General features: G+C 44.2%; 2 protein-coding genes across 3 annotated transcripts in view; one reads left to right on the top strand and one right to left on the bottom strand.

Annotated features, from left to right (window-relative positions):
* dock1 (dedicator of cytokinesis 1) overlaps positions 1 to 12,132 on the bottom strand; it is a 99,497-nt gene that overhangs the window by 29,470 nt on the left and 57,895 nt on the right. The window lies entirely within an intron of this gene.
* LOC133395309 (inhibitory synaptic factor 2A) overlaps positions 8,447 to 12,132 on the top strand; it is a 30,479-nt gene continuing 26,793 nt past the window's right edge. For both annotated transcript variants that reach the window (XM_061664103.1, XM_061664102.1), the window contains exon 1: positions 8,447 to 8,813. The gene's annotated coding sequence lies outside the window, so the exon portion shown is untranslated. The remainder of the gene's footprint in view (positions 8,814 to 12,132) is intronic.

The raw sequence follows: 12,132 nt of genomic DNA, 5'->3' as shown, positions 1-12,132 counted from the left end.
ACAATTATCATTTCGGTCGCGACGGACCCTTGCAGAAAGTCATGAAGTGTGAAATTGAATGTGGGAAAATTAACACCACCTAGTGGACAAATGTAAAAAAAAAAAAATAAAGAATTGAAAGCCTGGACAGTAATCCCGGTAGGTGCAAATCGAAATGTTAAAATAAAGGATTGTGTTACTTTATGTTAGAATACATGCAGGATTAAAAAGGCGACCCGACCCGGATAAGCGGTAGAAAATGGATGGATGGATGAAATGGATGGATGGATGAAAAAGTGTTTGCCCCCTTCTTAAATTCTTTTTTTGATATACTTATATAAAGTGTAACGCAATTAAACAAATTGCAGTTGTTAAATGGTGATTTTATTTATTTTGAGAAGGGGGAACATAGGTTTTTTTAATGGCTCTGTGTGTCTCTTTTGCCATTTTTGGCTCATTTAAAACGCACACATGCTAATTCTGGACATTTTTTTAAATTCACTTCATTTAACTTTGCCAATATGGCTTGGAAAACAAAAGAAAAACTGAATGACACAATATCCCTGGGATCGCTTAAGAGTTTTTAAATAGGCCACAAATGATGCGGCTGGCAATTAGAAACACATCTGAATAATAATTTGCATGATTTGTATTACTGGAGAGAGGGAGAGAGTTTCATGGAGACGATCAAAAGACCTTAAGCACAGATAAGAATGCGTAATTAAAACAGACAGCGTGATCAAGATGAGCCGCGTGTGATAAAGCGGATTGCGCGCGCAGCTCAGGTAACATCTTGCGCAGTCTCTTTGCCAAAACCTTTTGCAGCCACGCACCACCACCGTTCACATCCCGGCACCTCAAACAAAAACTAAACACTTTGGAGGTATCAGATGTACAAAAAATAATAATCATATTTATCATAATTTGACCTACTCTACGTATACAGTGGTGCTCTGAGAATTCATTCTGTGACCGCACTCGTACCTCAAAAAATAAATACAATGTAAAGAATACATTTTTGCCACATTTTTTTCTTCAATTTAGTGGACATTGTGCTGCTCTTTATGGTGTGTGCACCTTGGCCACCTGGGGGCAGTATAATACAGACAGAGACAAACGAAGAAGTGTTTCACAACTGACTCAGTAAGCTGCTGTAATATTCGTGATTTTTCACAAAGGATAAATATATGTCTCTCCGTCCATTCCTCCATTTTTTTTGTACTGCTTATCCTTATTAGGGTCACGGGTGTGCTGGCGCCTATCTCAGTTAACTCTGGGCAAGAGGCAGGGTACACCGTGAACAGGTCACCAGCCAATTGCAGGGCGCATATAGACAAACAATTATCCACACTCACATTCACACCTATGGGCAATTTAAAGTCTTCAAATAACGTACCATGCATGTTTTGGGAAATAATTGAGTATTGGTATTGTGTGTGTCTGCATGTGTTGCTCCACTGTTGGTGTTCAAAAACTTACCATAAGCACAAAACTCTAAATCGCTGTAATTTTGGCCAATCACTCAGCTCAACACTTCGCAAATGTTACTACGGAACTATTTTATTATTTTTACAACTTTCCAATGAAAAAACAGACGTAAAACTGTTAAAAAAGAAAAAGGGTAAGAGAGACGAGCGTCATTCCTTAAATTCTAGATTTTTCAGTGCGTCTGGAGGGAATTCTTGCCTGTTAACACTTAATCCAGAAAAACTGAATTTGGGAAGGTTGGGGTTAAGGAATGGATCTCCTTGTCATCTACGTACCTTCGATGACACAATCTTTTATTTTGACCAAAGCCTCCCATCTCGTGGCTAATTTATCTCATTTGTGCCCATCCATTGTGCGTCCATAAAAAGGCAAATAAAGTAAGGTCTTCGAGAAGCTTTGTCGCTGAAGTAAAAGCAGATAGACGAGCCCTCGGGCCCGTCTTATTCATCCATGCTGAGAATGCACAGCGGCATCCCTGGAATATTCGGCGTCACACTTCACATCTCTATTCCGCACACAACGGCGGAACATCTGGCGCGGCATGTGCTCCGGTTCTGCGTTTAGATCTTAATTGCGGCACAGAGACAGCGTCGCGATACTTTTTCTTGGCAGCCTTTCCCTCGGAAAAGCGGCGTTTCGGGCCGCTCGCGAGCATGCTCGCCAGGTCCCTCACCTCCATTTAATTTGCCATCAGGATTTGCCAGCTGATCCAAGCGCCTCGAGCGGCAATTAGGTTTGTTTGGACGCTGACGAAACAGTCACGGACCGCGCAAAACAGCCATAAAATCAAAAGTAAGATTGGCCTGTGAATGCCTGTTAGCTTAAGTGGCTTATGCTCAAGCCTTATGGCAAGGTCTTGCATTGAGCCTTAGCGCCTTTTACATGTGCTAACCGGGATCCTTATCGTAGAGATGGATTTCTTGCTGAGGAGAGGATACGCGGTAGACACCCTGTTGCTGTTTAAGAGCGCCGAGGGGGCTTTGAAGTTTGCGTCCCATTTATTCATAAAGCCAACGCGCGGGGAATTACTGCCTGCCCTTCATGCCGGCTAGATACCTAGGATCTAATAATTAGCTTAAGAAAATGACGCAACAGCTTGTCATCATCAAACAAGTCTTTGATAGTTGTTTCCCATCAGAGCCACGCATATTCCCAACCTCATCACCAAGAGGAATCTCAATCAGGCTCAATACACTTTCGACACAAGACCACCTCCAAAACCCCCCGACACATCCGTGTTTTTACATAAGCGTGCCAACTCGCGTAACTAAACAACTGTCAAACCCAGTAACTGCCTTTTAAATCATTAAATAATGAACAAGCCACATGACAGACTGACCGACTAACCAACAATCAATGAACTGATTTACTAATCGAACAAACAATGAACCAACTATCCATCCGCCGACAGAAGAACTAACGACCGACCGACTGACTTCATAATCAAAACAACAAAGCAACAGACCAACTGATCAAACACAAAACTGACTGAAAAATCAAATGACCAACCAACCAACAGCTCTACCACCCGACCTACTAACTGACTTGCTAACCAACCAGCAAACAGATCAACCGAGTAACTGACAAACCGATGAGCTGGCTTACCAATCAAATAACCAACCGACTCATCAACAAACGGACCGAACTGACTAGCAAATCGACCAACCGACTGACTTAGCAATCAAAGAACCCACCGGCTAACCAAAACCAACAAATCAAGGGTAACTGGATTTAATTTCTGACCCAAACGGATCCTGCGGTCGAGATAGACCCCGGGACTGAACAAACTGTACTTTCTTCATCTTCCTTCTCGACCTATCCATCAACATTCCAAGTCAATCATCTAATGGGCGCCCATCGAGCCGGAGTGTTTATCTAGTTGATTTTTCCCACCGAGCGACAATAAAGCAAAGCAGACATTTATCACCGTATCCAGAGAGGCTCAATATCCATCTCGTGCTGGAGGGGGTAAAATAAGGTGGGTTGTTAGCAGAAATGAAAAAAAAAGGTGATTAGAAGGGGGGGGGGGGACTGAAATCTAAGAGAAATCATCTCACTTTGGCAAAAAAAAAAAAGTTTGACTTGACCCATGAAAAAAAACTAAACAAAAAAGAACATTGTTTTTAGGGCTTTAATTACGCCTGCAGGGAAACGGTACGCAGGTCTCCAGGGAGTCTTCTCAGGTAGACAAAACTGACAATGCAGCAGGAAGAAAGAGGAGGACTTGTTTTCTTCCCGAAGCCAACGCTCGCAAAAAGATATGGATCTGCTTGCGCCAAGAAAATACACACACACAAAAATCAACAATGAGACATTGGTTCCAAATAGCATTAAGGTAGACAAGTCAATGGAAAACACCAGTTGAGGGGGGTCCTTCAAGCTTCCGATCAATTCCAATCCGATCACTTAGCTATTGCATCCCGATGAGTTCTCAAACTTTTGGGGTTTTTAGGTGTGCAAATTTTTCCAAAGACCCCCTCGTAATCCTTATGGCAACCAAATTTAATCACCATGTGTAGCCCTCAATGCCAAAGGCAATAAAAGGATGCTGATTTTTGAGAAGTAGTAATGTCTTCTTCACTAACACTGACAAATTCACTGGTCCATCTATAAAACGCTCATTGGCAAGACCCCACCCCTTCTTCACGCTCCGCTCACCATGCATACCACCCACCAACACTCTCGGTTTCTGCAGTTGGAATCTTTTCTCGGTCCTAAAGTCTGCACTACTTTCGGTCGATCTTTTCAATTTTCTGCCCCAAACGACTGGAACCCTGCAACAAATAAAACGCACGCAAAAATATCATCGTTTAAAAAAGTGAGTGCGGGATACTGTTCAAGATCGCTTCCACTGTTTTTGGCCTATTTAGAACCTTTTACCCCCCATGTGCGATGATGTAACGTATTGTTTAACTATGTAACAATAGTACATGTAATCTAGGTCGGCATTGCAAATGAGAATTTGTTCTCAATTACCTTACCTGGATAAATAAAAGTTAAATAAATAAAACAAATAACACTACGATAACAAATTGAGAAAGTGGTAATGTTAGAATAAAGTCCTTTTTTTTTTCCCCAAGAGAAAAGTGAATTCTTCATATGATGAAAGCGGTACTTTGTCGGGATAAAAAGTCTTTATCTTAGGGGGAATAAAGTTGTATTTTTCTAAGACGTAATATTACATTCAAGTCAAAGTTTAACAAAGGAACGGACGAAAGTCGTATTTTAACGAGTGAATTTCAAAAATGATTCCGGAAAAAGTGACTTCGCTTTATAAAACATAGGACTATATTTTTGGAACAATACACCTTTTGTTCTCAATCAACGTAATTACACGTCGCCTGCATATCAGAGCATTTAAGTGGCCCAAAGCTGAGTTAGGGAGGACTAATTGGTTTAGTATGTTTGTTTTACTGACACACCTGTCCCCATATGTAGGTACGCGGGCGCACACAAAAAAACGATACATAGCACACGGACCCCCATTTGAGAATCATTGCTCGAAACCATCAAAGCAGCGAAATCCATCAAACACAACAGCCAAGTTCCTTTACTTAATAACAGCTGTGTGTTAAGCCTGTTCCGAGCATTCATCACTTGCCAGTGGGGGGAGGTGGGTAAAGATGTTAATGACCATTGCTCAGCCAGCGGAGCAGATTGTATGGCTGGAGGGGGCACCGACGATGTCAATAACACGTCGTCAGGTGTTGCTGCGCCAAACTGTGAAGCTATTTGTTACCATGCCGCGGTCCGAGAAAGGCAACACTGCAAATTAGCCTTGTAGTCAAGGTTGGCGGACAACTGACCTTTCGCTAAGCCACGCTAGGGAATAGCTGATTGGCCAATCACGGCGCATGACACTATCTCAGTGGGTATATTTTAGGACTTTTTTTTTTTTTTTTTTTTTTTTTTTTGGGCTATATTTTTAGCTCTTTTAAAAAGCTGTTATGTTCAAACAACAGTCATGGGGCTTGTGCATGAGAAAACAACCAAATAACTTTGCCTTTAAGTCCTGTAGCTTAATGCTAACACATAATGAGAAACACCATTGATTGGCTAACGAATAGCATCTATGTGGGAGTGCTACAACGCTTTAAGTAACAGATATTTGAACACAAACGGTGCAGCAAAACAGGCAGTATGACCAAGGGCATTTTTTTCTTCACAATCACGGCAAGTTGTTTGTGGTTTAATGAAATAATATATGGTGCCTCAAAACACGGTTTGCCGATAACAACACCGGGGGCAGCAAGTTTGCGGGTGTGCGACAGTCAATCCCCCGGTGTGCGGGTGTGAGTCGCTGACTGTAATTTGCTGGTGATTGTCCAGTTCAGTCGAGTTCGGTCTTGTCGCTCGGTATGCGGCGGGCCAACGGTACTAATGCGGGATGGGACGATGGACCTTGGAATTTGCCGGCATCTGACATCGTACCAGAAGTGGAAACCTACCAGCCGCGGCCAGTGTGACGTTTAATACAAGAGACTCGCTGCCCACACCGCTTTGTGTCCAAAGCCACTGAGCATTAGTTCCTTGTTTCCCTTTGATATAGTAGATGAAAACCTTCTACCTTTTTCAGAAAATTGAATATTTGTCCAGAAAGCGCAGACAGTGGAAGCCAGTATTTCCAATCAACAAGCGGCATTCTAAGGTGGTCACAAAACACATTTTTAGTCTCTCAACGCTACAGAAGACGGGCAGGCAGACGCATGTCGTATACAGATTTTGTCTCGTCACAAAAGCGGAAGATCCCCGATTTCTGGGAGATCCGTCTATGACACGCCGAACAGCTCTCTAAGCTCGTGATTCCGCTCCATACAGACACTCGGGACCGAAAAGTGCTGCGCGTGGACGGGCTGGGGAAATCTCGGCGGGCGCGTTTGATATGAAGCGGAGTGAAGAGCACGGGGCTGCTGAAATACGGCGTCGACAGGAGTTGATCTGAATGCATACGATGACATTTTTAGCAGCTCTGTCAATTACAAAGCAGGCGATCGATAAATCAATTTACAATCCCAACAGGCCCTGCAGCAGGGCAGTATGGAGGTTCCTTTGACCTCACAGCCCTGCATACACGAGACACGCACGGCGACAAGGACATCGAAGAAGAGTCCCCGAGGGCTTGGCTCTGAGCTAATGAAATCAATAGTGGAAGAGAGAGGAGTCACTCCAGTGGTTTACCCAGCTGAGAAACAGTTTGCTTACACAAGGACATCGCTGAGCACAAACTAATACAAAAGAAAACGGCAAAGCTTTTCCTTTCCCTGGGTCCGACAAACGCATTCCTGGGGGGGGGGGACGACGACGACGACCCAGTCCACGACACAACATGCCATTAACCCTGAGTGGTTATCGTCCACGTTCTCCAAGGTCAAGCGCTTGGAGGAAATCCGAGGCCAGTTCAGAGTCAAAGCTGCAGCTCGGATCAATAACGAGGTAGCTCGGCATTGAAAAAAAACCCATAAAGGTGACGCGATGGGCTGTCAACGGTCATATCAGAAGAAACCTATTGAAACTTTTGGGGAACATGTGAGGAAAAAACAAAAACCATGAACTAACAAACCAGTAAACCAGTGAAATAACAAACCAACTAAACAAATAACAAAACAAAATAGAAATGTGCAAAACAAGTGCACTAATGAACAGACCAGCAAAAAAAAAAAAAACAACCACCACCAATGAGGTAAGAGACAACAACAAATGAACCAATGAAGAAACAAAGCAACCAACAGTGAACTGACGAACAACTCTATATTTTTGAAGGTTTTGCAGGTGTTTCTTTCTGCACTCCGGACCGCTTTTACTCAGACTAAAGCCAGAGCAAGTGCTGAATCAATACACACACAACACACTATAATGCAGAATTAGTGTGCACTTTGAGCTTTGTCCTTACATAGCGACCTATCTCATAGTTCTTTTTTTGGGAGCAAATATGTATTGATTTTGCATTGATTTGGTACTTGTTATTCCAAGAAATAATGAGGTTTTTGGACCTCTCAAAAGATTGATCCCCTTTTTTTGTTTTATAATATGATATGATAAGATTAAAATGTGAGAAGCCTCTGCGAAGCATCTGTGCTCTCTCACACATACTGTACTCCACACACATGCACACGCAGACGCACCCACGCTCTCAAGGGAGCTGCAACTCATTACCATGGTACCGAAGGCTTGGAAGGGCTTCCCTGCAAAAGTACGAGGGGGGGGCGGGGGTATGGGTTTCAGGGCCTGTGCGAAAACATCCAACTAGCTTGACGCAATTAGTTTGACATCACATACACGGCCAAAAATGGTGCATTTCCTGTGGCGCGAGTAAAGTGCAAATGGCAAAAAAAAGTTGAAAGAAGAAATGACCTTGGCACGTGAGTCGACAGAAGCACGCTTTTTCGTTTGATGGTGAAAAAGCAGCAATCAAGTGAAAAGCTGACATTTGGTGGCAGTCTGCTTCTGAAGTACAAGTACAGATGGTAAAGTAATACTGATTCAACTGCCTTAAGGAAAAAAGTATGGACTGAAGTACAAAACTAAAAATCATTTTTACTGACAATGATACAAAATACGTTTTGATAACTTGCCTCAATTGAAAAAAAAAAAAAAAACAAAAAAAAGTTTCCCTAGCTTACATATTACTCATACTGAGAACGACGACAACTACAAAAATCACTTTACGTCATATTTGGTGGTTGACTCAACTTTTATGTTACCAAAAACAACAAATTCCTGATTATTTTTTTGAAGTAAATAAATGTTAAAAACAAAAAAAAAACACTGTAAAGAATAAATGTAAATATATTGGCAAATGCAGTTAAATACAAGTGAACTGTACTGCAGTGATTCTTTCGCGTGCCGCTAGTCGGACGCGAATCGCCGTCTGAGACGAAAGCTTCAAGTCTTACTTTCTCCCCACCCTCCTCCCTCTGCTCTCTTCACCTCGCCTACCTCTCTCACTCTAACTCGCACGCTCAGACGCTCACATGCAGAAACGAGGAGAAAGGCACAGCGTGAGGAGCAGCGGCGGCTGCGACGGCGGCGGCGGGGGAAGCGCCGTGGGGATATTCTACCCGTGAGGACGCTGCTGTTTTGTGTGTGTGCATGCATGTGTGTGCGGGAGAGCAAGCGGGAGCCCCTGCTGGCGTCGTCGCGCAGACGGGAAAAAGGGGAGTCGAGGGGGGGATTAGAGGACGGTGTATCGCAGGACGCCGATGTGCGGTGACGACTCCCGACTGCCGTACGCCCGCCCGCCCTACCAACTTCTGTCATGGCGTAGCCTTTCTCCCGCCCATCGCCGGGCATGCAAGGGGCACAAGCGGGACATCATCATTTCCCTCAGTGCTGCACGACTGACTGAGGTGAGTCTTTCATCACGAAAAAAAGTCTAGTCCAAGAATCTCGGTACGGTAGGGATCTGACCGACACTGCCTCGCGGTCAAAAAGAAATTTGCAGCGTTTGCGTGGGGTCACGCTGAATACTCTGGTTTCCTCCATGTTGTCTCGCTCTGTGTCTTGATTGACGGACGACCAGTCCGGGGTGTCAGCCGGGAAAGACTCCACCTCACCCCGGACAGAAAAAGCAGAAAACAAACGCAGCGATGGGTCGAATAGCTAAGAAAAGAAGTCAAATCATAACGTGAAGGTCAGGGGGGATGACGACCGAAGCTCTTGATGTTCGTGGCAAAACTTCCCATTCGTTCCTTTATGAACATGCAAAAAGGAAGTTGAGCTATCGAAATTCTTACGCAGATTCCCAACCTTAGCGCCGAGGGTCATCCCAATCAGGCTCGCGACACTTTTATCAGACGGCCGCCGTAGAGTATATACAGCGCTACTTCCGAGAACACCGAACACATCTGTTTTTTTTATTTTTTATTTTTTTCTCCATAATCTCATTAAGTAACCTGACTGACTAACTAACTAACCAACCCACAAACCAACGGACAAAATCAAACAATGAACGAACCATGCGTCAGACCAACCGACTAACTCTATGATTTACCAATCAAATAACCAACAAAACACTAACCAAAGAATGATTAAGTAACCGCCAACCAAGTGACTGAGCAATCAAATGCCAAACCACCAGACCCACCAACCAACAAGGAAACCAACCACCCTACTATCTGACTTACTCATCAACATAATCGACAAACCGAGGGACACGCAGATCGACCGACTAACTCATTTACCAATCCAAGAGCCAAGTAACAAACTGACCAACCAACCGGCCGACTAACTAATCGACAAACCGACTCACCAATAAAATAACCAACCAAACAACCGATTGACAAATTGACAAAACTGACCAATGCACAAACGGACTGACTTATCAACCAGATAACTTTTACAACTGACAAACCGCCATACCAATCAAATAACGAATCAAGGGACCAACAGACCGATCGACAAACCGACTAATGGACGGTGAATGTACGGTAGGGGGGTTGATGACTGAAGTTCCTTATTTTGGCGATGAACATACGGAATATGTGGAAAGTTGAGCTATCGAAACGGCCGATTACAGGGGACTGTTGCCGAAGCGGATGGAACTCTGTATAGATGGATAACAAAGGGGGAGGGGGTTTGCGGATGCTGCGGACGGAGAATTGTGACTACCCTTCACTGACGCTTCACTCCTCCACTCAGCTCTCGATGTGATCGCATCTTCCCCGAGATCACCCGCAGAGCGACGAAGATGAGGGTTATTGCATCTCGGATAGACGCGGCTGTACCCTGCTCCCAAATTGTAGAGTACGGGATGAAAATAGGAAGTCTCCCCGTGTAGAAATGACACGCCGCCATTTGTCTGTCACTCGAGAGTCTATCTTTAACCTCCCGGTTGCCTCTCAAGAGGGCCAAGCACGGTGACCCGCAGCTTGAAAGGACAGCCATTCGACTCCATTCGTCAAGAGAGAACCGAGAGGATGACTCACTCGAAAATGTGTGAGTCGAGTGCAAAAAGGACTTTTCTGGGAAGACTTTTTAAAAATGATTTTGGAGTTTGTTGGAGACGGCACAGTACCGGTTGGTTTCGGGGTTTTCCGAGGGGAAACAAGACAAGACAAGCCAATAAACAATGGAGGAGAATCTCTATTTAATTAACGTGGCATTTGTCTGTTAGTAAGGAGTAGAATTTCCTCAGAGGGGAGACAAAATGATGTGTGTCGCAATGTCGCAGTTTCCCCAATGTCCAGTCACGCAACCTGCATCAGCTGTGTGGACGCGCCACGTCTAACTTGGACGAGCTCTGTCTGAAGGGCACAGCCGAAGAAATCCCGGCCCTACTTTTACACTAATTGACGGGGAACGGAATGTGAAAGCAGCTTGAAAACTTTCGACACAAAGGAGGCGGCGAGTCTCAGCTGTTAAACTTCGCACTATGGTCACAGCCTTCTGTTATCCCTGGGTTCTGTTTCGGATACTACGTCGGAAACTGGAAAATCTTTCCACGCGGGAGAGCAAGTCGCGAAAAAGCCGGCTTACATTAGTGAGTTTGAATTGATTAAAAATGAACGCTCATAGCAAACACTGAATTTGAAGCAAGATGGAATGAATCCTGCCCACGACGTGTGCGAACAGTGCCTGCAAACCAACACGAGGAGATTAAAAATTACCGAGGGGAAGACCCACACTGAGCCAGATCTGAGCCAGATCATCCTCCACCGTATTCCGCCTCCTTTCCCGTCCCACTGTGCGCAGTTCAAGTGCGTCGGCTCATATTTGCCGGCCGCGACGAGGTGGAACCTCTCGTCAGCCATAGGCTTCGGAGAAGGGCACAAAAGAGAACAGGAAGATGCCTCCTCAAAAAGGAGAAATCAGAGGAAAAAGAGAGAGAGAGAGCGGTGCGATGCAATACATTCTGATTAGCAGGGCAGCCTCCGCAACATCTTCTGCGAGATCTAAACTCCACAGCTGCGTGGATGGATTAGATGCTGCACGGGGAAATCCTAGAAGAAGAAGAAGCAGCAGCACACCTGGTTGCGGGGGGAAAGCGCACAACAAACACGGCAAAGCATAGGGAGTGTGGCAAAGTAAAGGAAATTCCACTCAGAGGGGATTAAGTCGGAGAATTCTTTGCTCAAAGGCAGCAGTCTCGTCTGAGGATGGACGTTTCTACTGTAATGCGTAGAAGTGGAACTGCCAACTGAACAGATAGCTCTTTGTTATCTCAACTGACTGCAGGGCCAAAATCAAAGTTAGCGCCTATATTTGTTTGTGGGACGGACTATTTACATATCCGATATCGCTGGGATTACAAAATGCGTGTAAACAACTACACAAGCAGAGAAATCAGACAGCGGCAACACGGAAATAAACGAGAGTAAGTTTATTTATGAAATTATAGTGATACACTGCTACCCTCAGGGCATACAGACCGAGCCATGTTGTGAATAGCGAAAACGGCGAGTAATTGACCCCCCCCCCCCCCCAAAAAAAAAAAAAAACATTAAAATTTGCCAATAGTTTAACCCATAAATATACCCAAAACTAAAATCCCAAAACAGTTTAACATAATTTCAAACTCATTTTACATTACCGTGAGATATGACTTTCCATAACAAGCCAAGCTAAATGTAGCTCCTCCCCACAATGTAAAATGTTTACTTTTTGTGTATATTACATGATTTTTTTTCTATATTGAAGCGCAACGTTAATGTTCAAATGGTGCATAAT

The sequence above is a fragment of the Phycodurus eques genome, chromosome 19 (assembly GCF_024500275.1).
Source record: "Phycodurus eques isolate BA_2022a chromosome 19, UOR_Pequ_1.1, whole genome shotgun sequence".
Lineage (NCBI taxonomy): Eukaryota > Metazoa > Chordata > Actinopteri > Syngnathiformes > Syngnathidae > Phycodurus > Phycodurus eques.
This window is presented reverse-complemented; position numbering and strand designations above follow the sequence as displayed.